Consider the following 19,088-nt stretch of genomic DNA (forward strand, 5'->3'; position numbering starts at 1 on the left):
TTGCTGTTTCTACAATAGAAGTTTTATAATATAATTCAGGTAACCCATAGGTCTCTGAGCAAGTTTCAATATTTATAGATAAAGCTCAGGGATCCCATTTCTCCCAAATACTACAGCAGCAGATCACAACAGCCACTGAGAAGACAGAATAGGATTGAATATTTGAGGGTAAACCAAGGGTTATCCCATGGGTTTTGAAGAACCGTGAGTGCGGACACCTCACAGTAAATGAGGGAATCTCTGCCAAATTCCATGTGTCTCCTCATCACTTTGTTATACTCTATGAAGCCAAAAATGATATAGTCAGACTTTGGTCCACAAACCAAATGAAGTCTGACACGTATTTTTGGAAGGCTTGTGATTTCAGAATAGATTTCACATTTTAAAATCATTGAAAAAAATGAAAAAAAACGTGATGCAAAAATGTGAAATTCAAATTTTAGTGCCCATAGAACTCATCTATGTTCAATCTTAGTGTATAGTCTATAACTGTTTTGCACTACAATAATAAAGATGAGTAGCTGCAATCAAGACTGCTTGTAGTGCAGTGATACAGTTATAATTGAGCATCATTTGAATGGCTAGACTATCACACCACAGCAACACTTTATTTTATGTCTTTGTTTTATTAGCAGGGAATGCCAGTCATGTCAAAATAAGAAAAGAAGATAAAAGTAGGATTTGAATGAAAAATTTTAAAGTATATTGGAGTGTGGGTTATTTTCTTACTGAATTATATGTATTTATTATGTAAGAGCATTATAGCTGTGCTAAAAGAAAACAACATAGAGGGAAGATGGTGGCATAGTAAGAGGACCCTAGGCTTACCTCAGACCATGAATGCCACTTAGATAACTATCAAATCATTTTAAATACCTCAGAAATTGACCTGAAGACTAGCAGAACAAACTCCACAACTAAAGGTAGAGGAGAGACCACATTGAAGAAGGTATGAAATACAGAGATGTGACTTAGGGGAGAAATGAATACTGGCTGCTATAAAGGGAAGGGAGCCCTGACCATGGAGAAGTGTGTGTGTGAGGAGCACACAGGGGAATAAACAAGGAGAATGTTTCCCATAGCCATTGGCTTGGAAAGTGAGAGGGACTGAATTTCATGAGTTCTTGTGATCAGAACTTACCCTGGACTTTAATTGTCATCAGTGGGCTTGGCTCCAGAAGACCCTGCAGACATTGGGGCTGCTCTTGGAGAGAAGGCAAACAACCTATGGACATACAACATAGGGTAACTGGCACAATGCCATCACTGGTTACTTAACTTGCATACACCAAGCCCCATCCCCTTGTACTGTGGTGGAATTGCCCTTCTCAGTCAAGCTCATTTAGATCCCAGAACAGCAGGACCCTTCCCCAGAAGACAGCACAAACTTTTGCCCACATCATGTCTCTCAATCAGAGAATTTTGCAGAATTTCAGTTCCAGTGGAGCTGGAGCTCCTCCAGTGGAGGAGGTAACAGGTCTCATTTCACAAGCAGACCAGAGTGCACCTAGTTAAAACAGGTCACATTCAGGCCAAGGACCAAACATTGCCAACAGCAGGCAAAGAAAGCCTCTGTGTACTACTTCCTGGTATGAAGGACAGAGCAGCCAAAACACAACAGCAGAGTGCATGCAGCACACAAGAGACATTCCCTGAAGTTCCAGTCCCTGGAAACTGCATGACCTCTTCTTCATAAGGCCATTACTTTCAGGGGCAGGACACATAACTGGCTTTTTTAACACAGAGAAGAAGGCAGAGACTGAGACAAAATGTGAAGATGGAGGAATGCCAAATGAAAGAACAAGATAAAGCCATAGCCAGAGATCTAGACTGAAATAGATATAAGTAACATGCCTAATGGAGAATTTAAAGCAACAGTCATAAGGATATTCACTGGGGTTGAGAAAAGAAGCCATCAGGGAGACCATTACCACAGATGTAAGAAGTAAAAAAAGAATCAGAGGCGTAGAATGCAATAAATGAGATTGGAAACAGGCTTGATGCAATGCATAGCAGGCTAGAAGAAGCAGAGGAATGAATTAGCAACCTAGAAAACAATATAATGGAAAATAATGAAGCTGAACAAAAAGAAAAGAATTATGTAAGAGGAGAATAGCCTTAGGGAACTCAGTGACTCCATCAAACATAACAAACATGATTTGTATTACAGGAGTTGCCAAAGAGAAAATGAAGCAGAAAACTTATTTGAAGAAATAATAACTGAAAACTTCCCAAATCTGGGGAAGGAAACAGACATCCAGGTCTGGTAGGAACAGAGAACTCCCATCAAAATCAACAAAAGCAGACGAACACCAAGACATATTGTTTTTTTTCTTTTTTAAATGTTTATTTTTGAGAGAGAGTGAAAGTGGGGGAGGGGCAAAGAGAGAGGGGGTTCAGAGGATCTGAAATAGGCTCTGCACTAACAACAGCAAGCCTGATGCAGGGCTAGAACTCATGAATAACAAGATTATGACCTGAGGCAAAGTAGGATGTTCAACCAACTGAGCCACTCAGGTGCCCCAATACCGACATATTGTAAATAAATTTGAAAAATACAGTGTAAAAAAAATCTTAAAAGCAGCAGGACAAAAAACAGTTATTAACTTCTTTTGGGAAGGGAAGACCCATAAGTCTAGCTGGATATTTCTCAACAGAAACTTGGCAAACCAGAAGAGATATATTCAAAGTGATGAATGGGAGAAATCTGCAGCCAAGAATACTCTATCCAGTACAGCTATCCTTCAGAATACAAGAAGTGATACAGAGTTTCCCAGACAAACAAAAAGTACAGGAGTTCATGATCACTAAACCAGCCCTGCAAGAAATATTAAAGGTAACTCTTTGATTGGAAAGGAGAGACCAAAAGTGACAGTAGAAATGTAGAAAATACAAAAACATTAAAATGAGCATTTCTATAAAAAATCAGTTAAGGAACTCATAATAAAAGGATATAAAATATGGTAACATACACCTATAATGGGGAGGATAGGAGAAAAGAATGTCTTCAATCTTAAATGATCATCAACTTAATATAGACTGTTATATGCAAAAACTAATGGTAACCATATATCAAAAAACACTAATAAACATGCAAAGAATAAAGAGAAAGAAATCCAAATATACCATTATAGAAAATCACCAAAGTATGAAAGAGAAAGATAAGGTCAGAGAAAATCTGTAGAAACAACCACAAAACAGTAATAAAATGGCAAGAAATACATATCTATCAGTAATTACTTTGAATGTAAATGGACTAAATGCTCCAATCAAAAGACAGAGAGTGTCAGAATGGATTAAAAAAACCCAAGACCTATCCATAGGCTACCCACAAGACACTCATTTTAGACCTGAAGATACCAGCAGATTGAAAGTGAGGGGATGCAGAAACCCTTATCAGACAAATAAATGTCAAAAGAAAGCCAGAACACCAATATTTATATCAAACAAACTGGTCTTTAAAACAAAGAATATAACAAGAGACTAGGAAGGACATAATATAATAATAAAAAGGACAATACAACAAGAAGATATAATAATTGTAAATATTTATACACCCAATATGAGAGCACCCAAATACATAAACCAATTAATAACAACATAAAGGATAATAATCCATAATAACAGGGGCTTTAACAACCCACTTATATCAATGGAAGGATCATCTAAAGTGAAAATAAATCAAGGAGACAATAGCATTGAATGACACACTGGGCCAGATGAACTGAACAGGTATATTCAGAACATTCTATTCTAAAACAGCAGAATACACATTCCTTTCAGGTGCACATGGAACATTATCCAGAATAGATCACATATTAAGGCACAAAACAAGTGTCAACACATTTAAAATGATCAAAATTGTGCCATGCATCTTTTCTGACAACAATTCTCTGAAATTAGAAATCAACCAAAAGAAAATATCTGGAAAGACCACAAATATGTGGAGGTTAAATGACATACTACTAAACAATGAATGTGTCAACCGAGAAATCAAAGAAGAAATCACAAAGTACGTGGAAACAAATGAAAATGAAAACACAATAATTCAAAACCTTTGGAACATGGCAAAAGTGGTACTAAGAGTGAAGTTTATTGCAATACAGGCTTACCTCAAGAAGAAAGAAAAAAAGTCTCAAATAGAAAACCTGATCTTACACCTAAAAACTCTAGAAAAGGAACAAGAAACAAAACCCCAAACAAGCAGATGGAAGGAAATAATATATATTAGAGCATAAATAAATGATATAGAAATTAAAAAACAATAGAACATATCAATGAAACCAGGGGCTGGTTCTTTGAAAAGATCAGCAAAATTGATAAACCTCTAACTACACTCATAAGAGAGAGAGATGAGAGAGAAAGAAAGAGAAAGAGAGAGAGAGAAGACTCAAATAAAGAAAATCACAAATGAGAGAGGAGAAATAACAACCAACACCACAGAAATACTAACAAGAGAACACAGTGAAAAATTACATGCCAACAAATTACACAACCTGGAAGAAATGGATAAATTGCTAGAAACATATAACTTACCAAAATTGAATCATGAAGAAATAGAAAATTTGAATAGACCAATAACCAGTAAAGAAATTGAATCAGTAAGTTAAAAATTCCCAACCAACAAAAGTCCAAGGCTAGATGGTTTCACAAGCGAATTCTACCAAACATTTGAAGAAGAGTTAATAGCTATTCCTCTAAAACTATTCTAAAAATTACTAAAGGAAGGAAAGCCTCCAAATTCATTCTATGAGTATCATTTCCCTGACACCAAGCCAGATAAAAACACCACACAAAAAAGAGCACTATAGGCCAATATTTCTGATGAACATAGATGCAAAAAATCAACCAAATGCTAGCAAACCAAATCCAATACATTTAAAAATTCATTCACCACCACGAAGTGGTATTTATTCCTTGGCTTCAGGGGTGGTTTAATATTTTCAAATCAATCAATGTGATATACCACCTTAATGAAAGAAAGCATAAGAACCATAGGAACATTTCAATGGATGCAGAAAAAGTGTTTGACAAAGTACACATCAATTCATGATAAAAACCCTCAACATAGTAGGTTTAGAGGGAACATCCCTCAACATAAGAAAGGCCATAACTGGAAAATCCATAGGTAACATTGTCCTCAATGGGAAAAACTGAGAGCTTTTCCTCTACATTAAGGAACAAGACAGGGATTTCCATTCTTACCACTTTTATGCACGTAGTACTGGAAGTCCTAGTACAGCAATTAGGCAACAACAATAAAAAATAAATAAATAAAAGGCATCCAAATAGGCAAAGGAAAAGTAAAACTCATTATTTGCAGATGACATGATACTCTATGTAGAAAACTTGAAAGACTCCACCAAAAAACTGCTAGAACTGATACACGAATGCAGTAAAGTCACAAAATCAATGTATAGAAATCTGTTTCATTTCTATACACCAATAATGAAGTAGCAGAAAGAGAAATTAAATCAATCCTATTTACAGTTGCACCAAAAACAATAAGATTCCCAGGAATAAGCCTACCCAAAGAAGTGAAAGAACTTTACACTGAAAACTATAAAACACTGATGAAAGAAACTGAAGATTACACAGAGAAATGGAAAGACATTCCATGATCGTGAATTAGAAAAACAAACATCATTACAATATCGATACCACCGAAAGCAATCTAAACAGTTATGAAATCCCTACCAAAATACCACCAGCATTTTTCACAGAGCTAAAACAAGCAATCCTAAAATTTTAATGAAACCACGAAAGGCCCAAATAGGAAAAGCAACCTTGAAAAAGCAAAGCAAATTTGTAGACATCACAATTATGGACTTCAAATTACATTACAAATCTGTAGTATTCAAAACAGTATGGTACTGGCACAAAAATAGACACATTGATCAATAGAACAGAATAGAAAACCAAGAAATTAACCCACAAGTATATGGTTAATTAATATCTGACAAAGCAAGAGAGAATTTCCACTGGCTAAAGATTATCTCTTCAACAAATGTTGTGAAAACTGGCAACAAGCAAAAGAATGAAACTGGACCATTCTCTTTCACCACACACAAAAATAACTCAAAGTGTAATAAAGACCTGAATGTGAGACCTGAAATCACAAAATTCCCTGAAGAAAGCACAGATAGTAATTTCTCTGACATTGGGCATAGCAACTTCTTTCTAGATATGTCTCCTGAGGCAAGGGAAACAAAAGCAAAAATAAACTCTTGTGACTACAGCAAAATAATAAGCTTTTGCACAGAGAAAGAAGCAACCAACAAAACGAGAAGACAACCTATGGAATAGGAGAAGATATTTGCAAATTACATATCCAATAAAGGGTTAGTATGCAAAATACATTAGGAACTAGTATAAGGACACCTGGGTGGCTCAGTTGGTTAAGTGTCCAACCAACTTTGGCTCAGGTCATGATCTCACAGTTGTTGAGTTTGAGTGCTGTGTCAGGCTCTGTGCTGACAGCTCAGAGCTGGGAGCCTGCTTCGGATTCTGTGTCTCCCTCTCTCTTTGCCCCTCCCCTGCTCACTTTCTCTCTCTCTCTCTCAAAAATAAATAAACATTAAAAAAAAAACTAGTAAAGCTTGACACCCAAAAATAAATAATCCAATTTAAAAATGGGCAGAAGACATGAATAGACATTTTTTCCAAAGAAAATATCCAAATGACCAATAGATACATGAAAAGATGCTCAACATCACTCATCTTCAGGGAAATACAAGTTAGAACAATGTGAAGTACAACCTGACACCTATCAAAATGGCTAAAATCAACAACACAAAAATGAAGTGTTTGCAAGGATGTGGATAAAGGGGAATCCTCTTGCACTGTTGGTGGGAATGCAAAGTGGTGCAGTCGTTCTGGAAAACAGTATGGAGGTTTGTAAAAAATTAAAAATAGAACTAACTTATGATCCAGCAATTGCACTATTAGGTATTCACCCAAAGAATACAAAAATACTAAATCTAAGGGATACATGCATCCCAATGTTTATAGAAGCATTATTTACAATAGCCAAATTTGGAAATAGCTCAAGTGTCCATTGATGAGTGGATAAAGATATGGTACACACACACACACACACACACACACACACACACAGGAATATTACTCAGCCATCAAAAAGAATGAAATCTTGCCACTTGCAAAAACATGGATGGAACTAGGCAGTAGTGAAATAAGTCAGTCAGAGAAAGACAAATACCAAATGATTTCATTCATGTGTGGAATTTAAGAAACAAAGCAAATGAGCAAAGGGAAAGAGAGAGAGAGAGGCAAAAGAAATAGACTGTTAACTATAGAGAAAAAGTTGATGGTTACCAAAGAGGAGGTGGGTGGGAGAATGTATTACATAGGTGATGAGGAATAAGGAGTACACTTGTGATGAGCACTGGGTATTGTATGGAATTGTTGAATCACTATATTATACACATGAAACTAATATTACATTATATGTTAACTAACTGAAATTTAAAATAAAAACTGGAAAAAAAAAGATAACAACATACATTGGCATTACCATAGTAGCTCTCATCACAATATTCTCAAATTATGGTAAAGCAACTCTAAAATAAATTTTTAAAATTTTAAATTAAATATGTTAGAAGGAGTTCTTTATGAAAATTTAAAAAAATGAAATTGAGGCTATAACCAAAATAAATTCCAGGTACTCATTTTTCAGTCAAGCAAGAGAAGGCATTGACCAATGGTGAATTAAATTAAATTGTGTTTGATTGAAACAGTCCAAAAAATGTGTCTAGAGAAAATAAACAAGTATATTAGTCTTTTGGTGAGAACATTTGTTTAAAGACTTGAAGACATTGGGAACAATATCATTAGTCAATTAAGAAGCCAAGACATTATATAGTTCTGGAGAAAGACTGAACAGACACGCATTTCTCTTTTCCTCATAATAACTACAGCCTAAAACCCTGTAATATATGTAAAACAAATACAAGAATACTCTGAAAGGTGGAGAGATAAAGGTAGAAAGACTAGGGACCTTGAGGCTCAAAAAATGATACATGTGGGTTTTCTGGGTTTCCTTTTGCCTAATATCCATGACTGGATACTGGAGAAACCAATCACCCAGAAATGTCAATGGGCAAAGATAAAATAATCCTTGAGGAAAGGCTGCCATTTGATGCCAAAGGCCCAGAAATGAGCAACATAGCAAGACAGAAACTTTTCAGGCAAGAACTCTCCTATGCCAACCAAACACAAAGAAAAAACTGGTACTCCTCTCCCACTATTCAGCAATGATCGAGGAGCCTAGACATTCACCTTCACTCAACTAACAATGTATCCCTTCCTCACCTGAATGAATGTCAGTGGAGGCCAGCACAGCAATCAGACAAGAAAAAGGAATAAAAGGCATCCAAATTGGCAAGGAAGATGTAAAACTTTCACAATTTGCAGGTGACATAATATTATAGATAGAAGACCCAAAAGACTACACCAAAAATCTATCAGAACTGATAAATGAATCCAGTAAAGTCACAGGATACAAAATCAATGTACAGAAATCTGTTGCATTTCTATACAATAATAATGAAGTAGAAGAAAGAGAAATTAAGAAAACAATCCCATTTACAATTGCATCAAAATAATAAAATGCCTAGGAATAAACTTAACCAAGGAGGCAAAGGAACTGTAGTCTGAAGTCTATAGAACACTGATGAAAGAAATTAAAGATGACACAAATATTCCATGGATTGGAAGAATTAATATTGTTAAAATGTTCACAGTACCCAAGGCAATCTACAAATTTAATGCAATCCCTATTAAAATACCAACAACATTTCACAGAACTAGAACAAATAGCCTTAAATTTTTAATGAAAGCACTGAAGACCCTGAAGAGCCAAAGCAATCTTGAGAAAGAAGAACAAAACTGGGGGTATCACAATTCCAGATTTCAAGATATGCTATACAGCTGTAGTAATCAAAATAATATGGTACTGGCAAAAACAAAAACAAAAACAAAAAAAAACACATAACCCAGACACATAGACCAATAGAACAGAATAGAAAGCCAAGAAATAAACCTGCAATTACCTGGTCAATTAATCTTTGAGAAAGCAGGAAAGAATATCCAATGGGAAAAAGACAGTCTCTTCAATACATGGTGCTGGGAAAACTGGACAGCTACATGCAAAAGAATGACACTGAACCACTTTCTTACACCATACACAAAAGTAAACTCAAAATGGATTAAGGACCTAAATGTGGGACCTGAAACCATAAAAATCCTAGAAGACAGGACAGGAAGTAATTTTTCTGACATTGGCCATAATAACATTTTTCTAGATGTTTCTCCTGAGGCAAAAGGAATAAAAGCAAAAAAAAGTATTGGGGCTGCATCAAAATAAAAAGCTTCTGTACAGTAAAGGAAACAATAAACAAAACTAAAAGGCAACCTACGGAATTAAAGTATGTAAAACCTTGGATTGCAAGTACCTTGTTCTGCAAGTGTTCTGCAAGATGAGCAAACATGTCTAATAAATTTTAACTTGATAAGCAAAATATGTCTTATAATACTAGTGGTACGTGACACCAAATGTCACATGATCACAACTGAGCCAATTGTTCTTGAAATCCTTTTTGATATACAAGTGTTTTGGATTACAAACATGTTTCCAGAATGAATTGTGCTCGCAAACCAAGGTTTTACTGTATTTGCAAATGACATATCCGATAAACACTTAGTATCCAAAATATATAAAGAACTTATACAACTCAACAGCCAAAAAACAAAAAATCCAATTAAAAAGTGTGCAGAGGGGCGCCTGCGTGGCTCAGTTGGTTGAGCATCTGACTTTGGCTCAGGTCATGATCTCACAGTTGCTGGGTTCAGGCCCCACATCAGGCTCTGTGCTGACAGCTCAGAGCCTGGAGCCTGCTTCAGATTCTGTGTCTCTCTCCCTCTCTGCCCCTCCCCTGCTTGTGCTCTGTCTCTCAAAAATAAATAAATGTTAAAAAAAATTTTTTTTTAAGTGTGCAGAAGTGGGGAGCCTGGGTGGCTCAGTCAGTTAGGTGTCCGACTTTGGCTCAGGTCATGATCTCCAGGTTTGTGGTTCTGAGCACTGCGTTGAGCTCTGTGCTGACAGCTCAGAGCTTGGAGCCTGCTTTGGATTCTGTGTCTCCACCTCTCTCTCCACCCCTCCCCTACTCACGTACTGTCTCTCTCCCTCTCAAAAATAAATAAACATTAGGGGCGCCTGGGTGGCTCAGTCGGTTAAAGCGTCCGACTTCAGCTCAGGTCACGATCTCGCGTCCGTGAGTTCGAGCCCCGCGTCGGGCTCTGGGCTGGTGGCTCAGAGCCTGGAGCCTGTTTCAGATTCTGTGTCTCCCTCTCTCTCTGCCCCTGCCCCGTTCATGCTCTGTCTCTCTCTGTCTCAAAAATAAATAAAACGTTAAAAAAATTTTTTAAAATAAATAAACATTAAAAAATTTTTTAAAAGTACAGAAGCCATGAACAGATATTTCTTCAAAGAAGATATACACATGAAAATATGTTCAACATCATTCATCATCAGGGAAATACAAACTCAAACTACAAAGAGATATTATTTCACACCTATCACAATGGCTAAAATAAAAAACACAGAAACAAGTTTTGGTGAGGATGTGTAGAAACCCTCCTGCACTGTTGGTGGAAATGTAAACTGATGCAGCCTCTCTGGAAAATAGTATAGAGGTTCTCAAAAAAATGAAAATAGAACTACCCTATGATCCAGTAATCACATTACTGGGTATTTACTCCAAAAACATAAAAACACTAATTCAAAGGGATACATGCATCCCTATGTTTATAGTGAGCAGTATTTAAAATTGCCAAATTATGGAAGCAGGCCTAGGGCCTATCAATAGATAAATGGATAAAGAAGAAGGGATACACACACACACACACACACACACACACACACACACACAACGGAACACTATTTGGCGAAAAAAAAAATGAAATCTTGCCATTTACAACAATGTGAATGGACCTAAAAAGCATAATGCTAAGCAAAATAAGTCAGCCAAAGAAAAATACCATATAATTTCACTCATATGTGGAATTTAAGAAACAAAACAAAGAAAAAAGAGAGAAACCAAAACACAGACTCTTAACTATAAAGAACCAACAGAAGATGACTAGAGGGAAGATTGGTGGGGGGAATAGGTGAATAGGTCATGGGGGTTAAAATCAAAGTAGCCCAATGCCATAATATTCTTGCATGAAACATTTTTGGAGCATAATATAAATCTTATATGAGGACAACTTGAATGATACCCCACTGATGACTGGAAAGAACTTTTTTCCATTCTGTATCTGGATAGTCCTTGATTATTTATTTTTCCAATCAGGAAAAATTAATCACTTATTTACAGTCTTATTACACATTGATATTTTCCCCAACTTACTAACAATCAGAACTACAGTCAGTATAGGTTGGCTCTCTACTCTAGTCCTAAAACCCTGAGTTGATGCACATTAAAATGTATTCACTATGAATATTAATAGTCCTTTAGAATTCCATAGCAACACGTGCCTTTGAAACAACTTTTATTACATTATTACACAGAGTGGTTAGTATGAGAGTGTTGGTTTTCAATCCTATAAAGTCATCTTTCTCACCTTTTAGAATGTAAATACCACACTTATTAAATGTTAATATCTGTATATATATTTGAAATAAATGGCATTCCAATGACATGCAGAAAAGGATGGATTGAAGTGAGATCACTCTAGGAGTTGGAATTGTGAGGTTAGAGTTGAGAGAAAAGCAAAATTTAAACTATGCAGAAAGCATCTGACTCAGGAGCATTACTGATAGAAGAGGGGAAATATAGGGACAGAGAGACTCTCCAAAGTAACTTGCGTGGGCAAAAATGAGAAAGGAGAATGACATGGGGAAAAAAAGAAATATGCAATGAGAGATTATTGAACTGAGAGTTTTGGGACAGTTTGTAATTAGGGAATGAGAAGAAATAAGAAGTCAGGTTGACCGGCCCTGAGAGAATAACAGCTCCAACACTTAGTTGCACCCTAGTGCAAATTGCATCCTAGTGTCTGCTTTATTTTTGTGGTCAAATACTTTTCTTAGAAGCACTAGACATATGAGCTCACATACATGCGCGCGTTCACGCGCGCACACACGCGCGCGCGCGCGCACATACACACACACACAATAATAGCAGGAACAGCAGTAAAACTTACTTTTATGTGTCTCATTATTCATAAGTGAATTTGTATCTAGACCTGTTTGCTGAGTCACCATCTTAGGAAGGAGTTCTTTTCAGGTCCGTCACTCGTGGCCTAAAAGAAATTCCCAACTCTGTTCTGAGCTGCGTTGGCAGGATTCTGAAATGTCTTTGTGTTCCTTATACAAGCACAGGGATGAGAGATTATGCCACCCAGGGCAATATCCTGGGTCAGACAGAAGTGTCAGTCACATAAAGGTATGCTGTTCCTGAGTTCTGTAGTTAGGTGGAGTATGAACTTATTCCAGAAGCCAGGACACCCTGGACTCTGGACCTTATATAATCATAAAACATATTTTCGTTGTGATTGTTCACTTACTCGAATACATGCACAATTTATCTTGCCTCTGTCTAGATCTCCAATGCATTGTTGAATAGACGTGTTAAGGGTGGATATCCTTTTTGTTCCTTAGAGGAAAGATTTGAGACTTTCATCATTTTTTTAAATGTTATTTGTTTTTGAGAGAGACAGAGACAGAGCACGAGCAGGGGAGGGGCAGAGAGAAAGAGAGACAGAATCTAAAGCAGGCTCCAGGCTCTGAGCTATCAGCACAGAACCCCATGCAGGGCTCGAACTCACAAATGGTGAGATCATTACCTGAGCCGAAGTGGGATGCTTAACTGAGCCACCCAGGTGCCCCAAGACTTTCATCATTTTTTTTTAATTTTTTTTTCAACGTTTATTTATTTTTGGGACAGAGAGAGACAGAGCATGAACGGGGGAGGGGCAGAGAGAGAGGGAGACACAGAATCGGAAACAGGCTCCAGGCTCTGAGCCATCAGCCCAGAGCCTGACGCGGGGCTCGAACTCACGGACCGCGAGATCGTGACCTGGTTGAAGTCGGACGCTTAACCGACTGCGCCACCCAGGCGCCCGACTTTCATCATTTAATATGATGTTATTTTATAAATGGCCTTTATCAGTTTGAAAACATTCCCTTCTATTTCTAGTGTATTAAGTGTTTTATTTTGTCTGTTTTAATTAGGAAAAGACATTGGATTTTGTAAAAAAAAATTTTTACATCCATTGAGATGGTAATGTGTTTTTTCTCATTCTATTAAATATGGTGTATTATACTGATTGGTTTTTGTATGCTGAGCCAACTCTGCACTTCTAGGGTAAATCCCACTTTGTTATCATGTGTAATCCTTTTAATATGCTGCTGGAGTCAGTTTGATAATATTTTGTTGAGGATTTTTGCATCTATATTCATAACAGCTACTGGTCTATAGTTTTTGTTTCTTGTAATGCCTTTCTCCGGCTTTGAGATCAGGGTAATCTGGCTTCATAGATTGAATAAAAAGTGTTCCCACCTTTTCTGTTTTGTGGAAGAGTTTGAGAAAGATTGGTGTTGATGTTTCTTCAAAACTTTGGTCGAATTCACTAGTGAAATCATCTAGGCTGGGCTTTTTTTTTTTCTTTGATAGTTTTTAAAATATGAACTTGATCTATTATTATAGGCATATCCATATTTTCCATTTCTTCTAGAGTCACTTTAGTAGTTTGTTTCTAAGAATTCATTTCATTTAGTTTATTTGATCTAGTTTATCAGCGTTTGTTCATAGTATTCCTTTATAATCTTTCCTGTTCTGTAAGGCTTATAGTAATGTCTCCTCCTTCTTTCCTGATTTTAGTGTTTTGGGTCATCTATTTTTTGCTAAATGTTTATCACTTCTGCTGATCTTCAGAAAACCAGCTTCTGGTTTCATTATTTTCTCTATTGTTTTTCTATTCTTCTGTTGTCTCTTCACTCTAATATTCATTATTTCCTTCTTTCTGTTTGCTCTTAGTATGTTCTTTTATTTCCCAGTGTCTTAAGGTAGAATTTTAGGGTATTGGTTTGAGATCTTATTTTTTTTTTCTTTTTAATGTATCTGTTTATAGCTATAAATTTCTCTCTTGGCTCTGTTTTCACTACATACCTTAAGTTTTGGTGTTTTTCATTTTAATTTTTTTTCATATCAAAGTATTTCCTAACTTCTTGTGACTTTGATTCATGGGTTCTTTATGAGTGTGTTGTTTAATTCCCACATATTTGTAAGTTTCCTGAATTTTATTTTGATACTTATTTTTAATTTCATTTCATTGCAAAAAAGAACATATTTTTACGACTTTAATTTTTTACATTTATTAAGACTGTTTCTAACATATTTTCTGTCTTGTAAATGTGTATTCTGCTGTTGTCGGGTGGGGTGTTCTATAGATGTCTATTTTGTCCAGTTGGTTTATAAAGTCTTCTATTTCCGTATTATAATTAAACTAGTTGTTTTATCTATTGAAAGTGGAACATGGAAATCTCCAGTTATTATTGTTGAACAATTTCTCCCCTTGATCCTGTCAGTTTTTCCTTCGTGTATTTTGGGGCTCAATTGTTAGGTACATATATGTTTATAATTGCTATATCTTATTTATGGACTGATGCTCTTTCATTATATAATGTTTTTCTTTAACTCTTGTAACAATGTTTGCCTTAAGGTATATTAAAGTGTGATATTAGTATCACCACTCTAGCTCTCCTTCATTTATTGTTCACATGGTCTTTTATTTTCAATCTATTTATGTCCTTGAATATAAAGTGAGTCTTTTATTGAAAATATGTAATTATATCATGTTTTTTTTTTAACGTTTATTTTTTTATTTTTGAGACAGAGGGAGACAGAGCATGAACGGGAAGCGCCAGAGAGAAAGGGAGATACAGAATCTGAAACAGGCTCCAGGCTCTGAGCTGTCAGCACAGAGCCCGACGCAGGACTCGAACTCACAGACCACGAGATCATGACCTGAGCTGAAGTCGGACGCTTAACCGACTGAGCCACCCAGGCACCCCGTCATGTTTTTAAATCCTTTCTGCCAGTCTGCCTTTTATTGAAGAGTATAATCATCTACATTTTATGTAATTACTAATAAAAAAGACCTGCAATTTTGCCTTTTCTTCTGTGTGTCTTATTTTCCCCATCAATGCCTCTATTTATGCCTTCTTTGTGTACAAATGATATTGTCTAACGTGCCATTTTAGTTCTTTTTTGTTGTTGTTATCATGTTGTATAATTTTAGCCTATGTTGGTAGTTATTTCACTGAGAACTGCAACTAACCTGTTAACTTATAAAAGTCTGATTTATATTAACAGCAATTTGATCTCAACAGTATAAAAAAATTGAGGTCCTCCACCCCTTTTATGCTGTTATCATGGCAAATTATATCTTTATGCATTATATGCCCATCAATTTAATTTATATTTATTGTTTTATGCAGCTGCTTTTTAAATTAGATAGGAAAAATGAATTATAAGCAAAAATACATATATATTTGTCTTAAATTTACCTATGTAGTTAATTTTACCAGTGTTATTTATTTCTTTATATAGATTTGAATCACTGTCTAGTATCCTATCATTTTAGCATTTTTGTGTGTGGGGGATAGATCTATTAGCATCTAACTCTCAGTTTTTGTAGATGTGAATATGTCTTGGTTTGTCTCTCATTTTTTGAAGAATAGTTTTGCTGGATATAAAATTTTTGCTTGAAAAGTTTTTGCTTTTAGCTCTTCAAGTATGTCATTCCACTGCTTGTGACTTCCATAGTTTCTTCTTTTTCTTTAAACATTTTTAACATTTATTTATTTTTGAGAGACAGAGCAGGAGCAGGGGAGGGACAGAGAGAGGGAGATACGGAATCTGAAGCAGGCTCCAGCTTTGAACTGTCAGCACAGAGCCTGATGTGGGACTTGAACCCACAAACTGTGAGATCATGACCTTAGCAGAAGTCAGATGCTTAACCGACTGAGCCACCCAGGCACCCTATGGCCTCCATAGCTTCTGATGAGAAATAAGCTGGTAATTTTATAGATGATCACTTCCCCATTGTGAGTCATTTCATTATTACTGCTGTGAAAATATTATTTTTATGTTTGTTTTTTTAATTTCAGCAGTTTGTTTATGATGAGTTTATCCTATTTAGAGTTTGTTCAGCCTTTTGAATGTGTAGATTAAAATTTTTCATCAAATTTTGAATGGTTTTGGTCACTAGTCTTTCAAATATTATTTATGCTCCTTTCTTTTCTCCTCTACTTCTGGAAGTCCCATTATATTTATTGATATACTTGATGGTTTCAGACATTTCTCTTTGGCTCTGTTGATTATTATTTTTTTTCTTTTTGTTCTTCAGACTGGTTAATCTCAACTGGCCCACTTTTAAATTCACTGATTGTGTTATACCTTCCGAAACCTGATGTTGAGTCTCTCGAGTAAATTATTTCAACTATTCCAGAATTTCTGTTTCTTTTTCATAATTTCTCTTTACTGATATTCTCAAATTGGTGAGACATCATTCTTATAATTTTCTTTAGCACTATAGACATGCTGTACTTTAGAGTTTTTATCTACCCTTTATTGGTGGCTTAAGCTTTGAAACCACAGAAGAAAATTTGAAGAACTACTACCAGCAATGGGGAAAACTTACAGATTGTGTGGTCATGAGTGATCCTGTGAGCAAAAGATCAAGAGGATTTGGTTTTGTAACTTTTTCAACTGTGACTGAGGTTGATGCTGCCATGGCTGCAAGACCTCATTCAATTGATGGGAGAGTGGTTGAGCCAAAATGTGCCGTTGCAAAAGAAGAGGAAACTGGAAAACCAGGGGCTCATGTAACTGTAAAGAAGCTGTTTTTTGGTGGAACTAATGAAGACAGTGAGGGATATCATCTTAGAGATTACTTCAAGAAATATGGAAAGATTGATACCATTGATATAATTACTGATAAGCAGTATTGAAAGAAAAGATGCTTTGGATTTGTTACTTTTGATGATCATGATCCTGTGAATAAGATTGTGTTGCAGGGGCGCTGGGTGGCTCAGTTGGTTAAGCATCTGACTTCAGCTCAGGTCATGATCTCATGGCTCGTGGGTTCGAGCCCTGCATCGGGCTCTGTGCTGACAGCTCAGAGCCTGAAGCCTGTTTCAGATTCTGTGTGTGTCTCTTTCTCTTCCCTTCCCTCACTTACACTCTGTCTCCCTCTGTCTCAAAAATAAATAAACGTTAAAAAAAAAGATTGTGTTATAGAAATATTATACCATCAGTGGTCATAATGCAAAAGTAAGAAAGGTTTTGTGTAGACAAGAAATGCAGGAAGGCCAAAGTTCTAGAAGTGGAAGAGGAGGAAACTTTGGTTTTGGAGATTCTCCTGGTGGTGGTAGAAATTTTGGACAAGGACCAGGAAATAATTTTAGGGGAGGATCTCATTCATATGAAGTGGTTGTGGATTTGGGGATGGTTGTAATGGGTATGGAAGAGAACCAATAGGTGGCAATCTTAGAGGTAGCCCTGGTTATGGATGAGGAAGAAGAAGATATGGTGGTGGGGGACCTGGTTGTAGCAACCAGGATGGGGGCTATAGAGGTGGTTATGACAACTGTGGAGGAGGAAATTATGGAAGTGGAAATTACAATGGTTTTGGAAATTATACCTAGTAACCTTGTAACTATGGTCCAATGAAAGTGGAATCTTTGGTGGTACCAGGATCATGTGAGGCCATATGGTGGAGGCAACTATGGTCCTAGAGGCAACTATGGTCCTACAGGCAGTGGAGGAAGTGGGGGTTATGGGGGAAGAAGTCAAAATTCAGCTTCTTCCTATTTGCCATGGGCTTCACTATATAAATGGGAGAGAATGAAAGCTCTCAGAATTAACAGAACAGCTTCAGGTTATTGAAATAACAATGTTAAGGAAACTCTTATCTCAGTCATGCATAAATATGCAGTAATATGGCAGAAGAGACCAGAGCAGATGCAGAGAGCCATTTTGTGAATGGATTGAATTATTTAATACCATTACCCTACTGTGGAAGAAGAATTGCTTAAAAAAAAATGTTCCTTTGAGACAGTCTCTTAGCTTTATAATTATTATTTCTTTCTAGTGGTTTTTGTAAGAGTATAGAAGCACTCTTTTTTGATAGTGTTAAATTTGTCAGTTTCAGATGACATGTAAAATCTTTTTAAAGATTTTTCTCAAAGTTTTGAAAAGCTATTAGGATTATGGTGTAATAAGGCATAACATTTTTCCTTAAAAAACAATGTAAGTGCATGGGTACAGTTGAGAGGCTGTTGTACATTTATAATTTAATAAAATAATTCTAAATGAAAAAAAAATAAAGTTTTTACCTACCAAATCGAATGTCTGGATTTCCTCAGGAATATTTTCTATTGAGTTTTTGTTTTTCCTGTGTATTATTTTTTGTTTTTTTTCAATATATGAAATTTATTGTCAAATTGGTTTCCTTACAACACCCACTGCTCATCCCAAAATGTGCCCTCTTCAATACCCATCACCCACCCTCCCCTCCCTCCCTCCCCCCATCAACCCTCAGTTTGTTCTCAGTTTTTAACAGTCTCTTATACTTTGGCTCTCTCCCAACTTAACCCCCTTTTTTTTCCTTCCCCTCCCCCATGGGTTTCTGTTAAGTTTCTCAGGATCCACATAAGAGTGAAAACATATGGTGTCTGTCTTTCTCTGTATGGCTTGTTTCACTCAGCATAACAGTCTCCAGTTCCATCCACGTTGCTACAAAGTGCCATATTTCATTCTTTCTCATTGCCACGTAGTATTCCATTGTGTATATAAACCACAATTTCTTTCTCCATTCATCAGTTGATGGACATTTAGGCTCTTTCCATAATTTGGCTATTGTTGAGAGTGCTGCTAGAAACATTGGGGTACAAGTGGCCCTATGCATCAGTACTCCTGTATCCTTTGGGTAAATTCCTAGCAGTGCTACTGCTGGGTCATAGGGTAGGTCTATTTTTAATTTTTTGAGGAACCTCCACA

General features: G+C 36.3%; 1 pseudogene; it reads left to right on the top strand.

Annotated features, from left to right (window-relative positions):
* Window positions 1–1,401: 1,401 nt before the first annotated feature.
* Window positions 1,402–18,135, top strand: LOC125166425 (heterogeneous nuclear ribonucleoproteins A2/B1-like; annotated as a pseudogene).
* Window positions 18,136–19,088: the final 953 nt, after the last annotated feature.

This window comes from Prionailurus viverrinus, chromosome B2, assembly GCF_022837055.1.
Source record: "Prionailurus viverrinus isolate Anna chromosome B2, UM_Priviv_1.0, whole genome shotgun sequence".
In the NCBI taxonomy this organism is placed as follows: Eukaryota; Metazoa; Chordata; class Mammalia; order Carnivora; family Felidae; genus Prionailurus; species Prionailurus viverrinus.